Source organism: Mya arenaria, chromosome 10 (genome assembly GCF_026914265.1).
Source record: "Mya arenaria isolate MELC-2E11 chromosome 10, ASM2691426v1".
Lineage (NCBI taxonomy): Eukaryota > Metazoa > Mollusca > Bivalvia > Myida > Myidae > Mya > Mya arenaria.
In genome coordinates, this window is record NC_069131.1 from 64,736,690 (window position 1) to 64,742,254 (window position 5,565).

Below are 5,565 nucleotides of genomic sequence, written 5' to 3' on the forward strand. Positions count from 1 at the left end.
TACAAAACAATGGAAATATATAGAAATCAAGATTTAATAGGTGAAACATAAAATAGAAATGTATGAACCTGATAGAATCTAAACATATGAAGAATAATTATAATGAATAAAACAGAAAATTGAATGTTATATTCACTTGCCACATGTGTTCGACATATTAAGACGACGTATCGCATGCAAAACCTATGTCCCAACCTTTAAGGTCAAACTCACACTTCTTAGTGTTATTTACAAAGGAATGCTGCATATATAAGGACATAAGAGTATAGGTTGTCGTGTCCGGGCTGTTACTTTCTCATATATGTACAGATTTTAAAATGACTAGCCACGTGTGTTTGACATACCACATCGACGTGTCGCTTGCAAGACCCGTTTCCATATCTCTAAGGTCAAGGTCACACTAAGTGTTTCTTAAAATTATGCTGCATATAAGGACATAGAGTATAGGTTGTCATGTCCGGGCTGTAACATTCTCTTGAATGGACAGATTTTGAAATGAATTGCCACATGCGTTCGATATACCAAGACTACGTGTCGCGTGCAAGACCCATGTTCCTTCATCTAAGGTCAATGCCACACGTAGGAGTCTTTACACAATGGAATGCTGCATATAAGGGTATTGAGAATAGGTTGTCGTGTCCATGCTGTAACATTCTCGTGTATGGGCAGATTTAAAACAACAACGCACATGAGTTCAACATACCAAGATGACGTGTCGCGTGCAGGACCCATGTCCCCATCTCTAAGGTGAAAGATACACTTAGTGTTTATACACAATGGAATGCAGAATATAAGGACATAAGAGTGTATGTTGTCAAGTGTGGGTGCTTTTTTATGTTCAGAGGCAATTTAAAATCATTTGCGATATGTTTTGACACGTACATGTATATGACAGATTTACAAGAAAAACTTGACACATGTGTTTGGCATATAAAGATTGTGTGTCGTATGCAAGATCCACATGCATATATCAAAGACCAGTGATTGAGCTTTGACTTTTCATGTACTGACCTTGTTCAAAGGTCAATGTCCCATTCGGGGACATTCGTCAAATGCTGTTGCAGCTCTTGTTTTGTTGTAGTTTTTTTCCCAAGTGCTGTAGAAACCCATTTTGTCAAAACTTGTTTGGACTGTCCTGACCACATTTTTTCGAACAGGCTTGGCTGTCTTATATTAATTACCCAAAATACTATTATTATTTGATTTTTATAAATGACATATATTTAAATGTGATTTTCATCTAGATAGTTCCTATTTTAAGTCTCTTAACTCTCAAGGAGGTAAGAATTACGCAAACGTTTTAAGCTACACTACTTCCTGTTAAAAATTTTGGAAACAGGTCATCACTTGTATCAATATATTTATTGTTAATACATTGAGACTTATATAGTAAGGTCTTCGTTTATCTGGTTGTCTGTTGTTATATTCATATTTCAAATAACGAGTATAGTGTAATTGACAATGTCGTAGTGTCAGGCCATTTATTTTCCTCACTTGATTTTAGAATTGTATAGTTTTTTTCAATGCCGAAAGCTGACATTTTCACTTACAGTATGACAAACGCTGTCATAGACAATGTACATCAAAAAAGGCAAAAGTCCTGATACAGACAGGACCATCAGGTAGGACATACTGTTTTCGCAATATTTTTAAATTTTCGGACATCCATGCATTCACCAAATCAATTCTTTAAAAATACTATCAGTGAAATGTTGCGATGACGCCGCCTATGCTAGGGCATACCATTTACACAGTATATTTTCATCCTTCAAAATCAATGCATTCGACACAATCGTTACTATACGCAAAGTCCCATGATTGCAATTTTCAACGCTTGTTTATCATGCCATAAGATACATTTCTAAAATATATAATGATGTTCTGTCATTGTGTTGGTTTTATTTAAAATAGTAACAAACTACACTAAAATACGTGATGATATTTATTTGTTTACCCTAACAAGACTAGCTTGCATTTTTATCAAATGTGGTCGACAAAAGGATGTCAGCAGAATGTAGGTTTAAGTTCCAGTGTAAGATCGTAATACACATATTTCAACCACAGTTCTGTCTCACTAACCACTGTTATGAAACATGTAAACTCCACAGTCCTGTCTCACTGACCACTGTGTTGAGTGTTGTTGCCACAACAGTCCTGTCTCACTAACCACTGAGTTGAGTGTTGTTGCCTTCACAGTCCTGTCTCACTAACCACTGTGTTGAGTGTTGTTGCCTCCACCGTCCTGTCTTACTAACCACTGTGTTGAGTGTTGTTGCCTCCACAGTCCTGTCCCACTAACCACTGTGTTGAGTGTTGTTGCCTCCACAGTCCTGTCTCACTAACCACTGTGTTGAGTGTTGTTGCCTCCACAGTCCTGGCTCACTAACCACTGTGTTGAGTATTGTTGCCTCCACAGTCCTGTCTCACTAACCACTGTGTTGAGTGTTGTTGCCTCCACAGTCCTGTCTTACTAACCACTGTGTTGAATGTTGTTGCCTCCACAGTCCTGTCCCACTAACCACTGTGTTGAGTGTTGTTGCCTCCACAGTCCTGTCTCACTAACCACTGTGTTGAGTGTTGTTGCCTCCACAGTCCTGGCTCACTAACCACTGTGTTGAGTGTTGTTGCCTCCGCAGTCCTGTCTCACTAACCACTGTGTTGAGTGTTATTGCCTCCACAGTCCTGGCTCACTAACCACTGTGTTGAGTGTTGTTGCCTCCACAGTCCTGTCTCACTAACCACTGTGTTGAGTGTTGTTGCCTCCACAGTCCTGTCTCACTACCCACTGTGTTGAGTGTTGTTGCCTCCACAGTCCTGGCTCACTAACCACTGTATTAGGTATTTTCTTCTACGTCCCGTTCATGCTAGTACCTGGTCTTAGTATGTAACATCGCCGCCTTCCTGACGTACCAGTTACACAAAGCAGGCCAAGGTGCTTGTTTTATCCAAAAGTGGGTCCCCGGACGGTCAGGGTCAGTTTAGGCCAAGATGACTCCAACACAAAATATATTTGTTGGTGCTTGGTGATTGCTCTAGATATACCCTACATACCAGATCTCAGTCTTTAGGCGTCACGTCGCATCCTTCTCGATGATCCAACCACCCAGAGTATGTCAATGTGCTTGATTTACCCAAACAAAGTGTCCCAATCGGTCTTTGGGAATCACAGTTTGATTGTACCAGCCACACAAAGATTTATTTATAGTGTAATAAGTATTCCCAAGACGTTGGATATTACCCGGGGACAACCCTCAGTGTACCGTGCATGCCAGTAGCCGGCTTTTTTACGAAACATCGGCATCTTACTTCAATACTGACTGACCAAATAATATTCTGTCTCGGCCCTTCTTGCAGGATCAATATCGTCTTTCTTACTCCAGTACGACCATTATTAAATACGTTTAGGAAACAGTCCGTAGTGTTTGCTGCATATTTGTACCTGGTATTGTAGTGTTATGCCTAAGCTATTAAAATAAGGACCAAGTTGTTCCTTGACGGTCAAGACGGTTCCGTCTTTATATGATCAACATGATTCCAAGATGCATCCTTATGAGCTATTTATTGTTAGGAAACTCTTCATGTCCCATAAACATGTATATGAGTCACACCATCACCATCGTACCAAGGTACCACTAAAATGTGTGTTCTTATATGATTTTGTTAGCAAATCTTGTGATAACATTGTACATATTACACATATATTTACTTTATAGCGGGTGTTTTAGACTACAAACAATGACAAAATATAAAAGAGCACAGTTTTTACTGTTGATTTAAATCCTACACCATGGTTTTATTAAAATATTATCCGGTAAATCCGGATACGTTAAAGCAGTAGCCTCTACTGTACTAGGGTATACTTTTGTGTGTGGATGCTAGGTACATTATGAATATTGTTTTTATTTTTATTCATATCTACCATTCCCATTCATCGTTACATTGTTGTAGCAGGTGTTTTCCTATTGGCTACTAGATTCTTATAACATTACTCAACATCGATTTAATCCATAAGTTTGAGTTCGGTTCGCGTTGTTTGAGCTACTGAAATACTTATGGTTTCTATCCATGTTTGATCGTAAATGTACAAGTTGGACTGCGACCGGTCATATTTGTTGGCTAATTTCGCTATGAATTGATTCTGTTTACATGACTCGCTGATAATTAGTTAGACGGTCAATGTGCATAATTAATGGTTTCCGTTTATTGAGGTCAATTGTTCATGTTGGAAAGTTAATACTCATGGTCGATGACTGCTTTTCTGATTTAATTACTGCTGGTTATGTTGGAGTGCTACGAGCCATATTTGATAGATATTCTTTATGTTTGCTGGCTACATTTCATGTTGTATTGCTGCTATATTTCTAGATTGCTACTAGCCATGTTGGATCTGTATTTGCTAGCTGATTAGATACATTCCGTGTGAATGTATTGCTGCTGTTCATGTTGTGGTGCTACTGGTCTAGTCGGATAACTACTATTCATGTTGGATTATAACTGATCATGTTGGGTGTTTACTGTTAATTTTGAATGACTTATGTTTACTGTTAATTTTGAATGACTTATTTTCATGTTAGCTGACATTCTGTTCATGTTAAATGGCTACCGTCAATGCTGGATCGGTGTTGTTCACGTTGGATGGATACTGTTAAGGTTATTTAGAATTGGTCTTATTGAAAGGAAACTGTCTACGATGTATGTCAAATGTATGTGTTTAAAGGTCACTGTATATGTTGAATTGCTTATGTTAATGTGTGATGATTTCTGGGGATGCGCTTTTGTTCAGGATCATGTTTAGTGTCCCTGCTGTGTAGTTGCTAGGCAGGTTCTATGTCAACTTGTCATACGAGATAGTAACAGTTTATTTCTGATTTAATTGTAACTGGTCATGTAGGGTTGTAATTTGTCACTATTGATGAATCCCGATATTCCTACTTTGGCTTTGTTAAATGGCTACTGCCTATGTCGAATGGCTTCTGTTCTTGTTGAATGGCTACTCTGTATGTTAAATGGCTACTGTTAAATTGCTTTTGGCCTTGTTGCATATCCAGTGTCCATGTCGAATGGCTACTGTGGATATTGAATGGCTACAGTAGATGCAACTGTCGAACTGCTTTTGGCCTTGTTGCATATCCAGTGCCTATGTCGAATGACTACCTCGGATATTGAATGGCTACAGTGGATGTTGAATGGCTACTCTACATGTTGGATGACTAATATTTATGTATGATGGCTTCTGTCTTAGTTTGTTGACTGGCTACTGATCCTGTGTATTGCCTAGTTAAGACGGCTTATATGCGTGATGGTTGATATTGATATTGAAAAATCAATATGCTTGTTGAATGGTAAATCTCATTTTGATGGCTGATATCTAGGTTTACATCCTACTGGTTTGATGATTACCGTACATTGTTATTGAACAACAATTTAAAAACGAAGGTATTTTATTAGATAGTATTAAGAATTACAACTTCATTAAAATTAGCAAGAAAAAGTGCATGCATGTGTATTTAGATGTTATACGACATGGAATATGTTTATTGTTCCTATGCTGCCCTTCCGATTTCA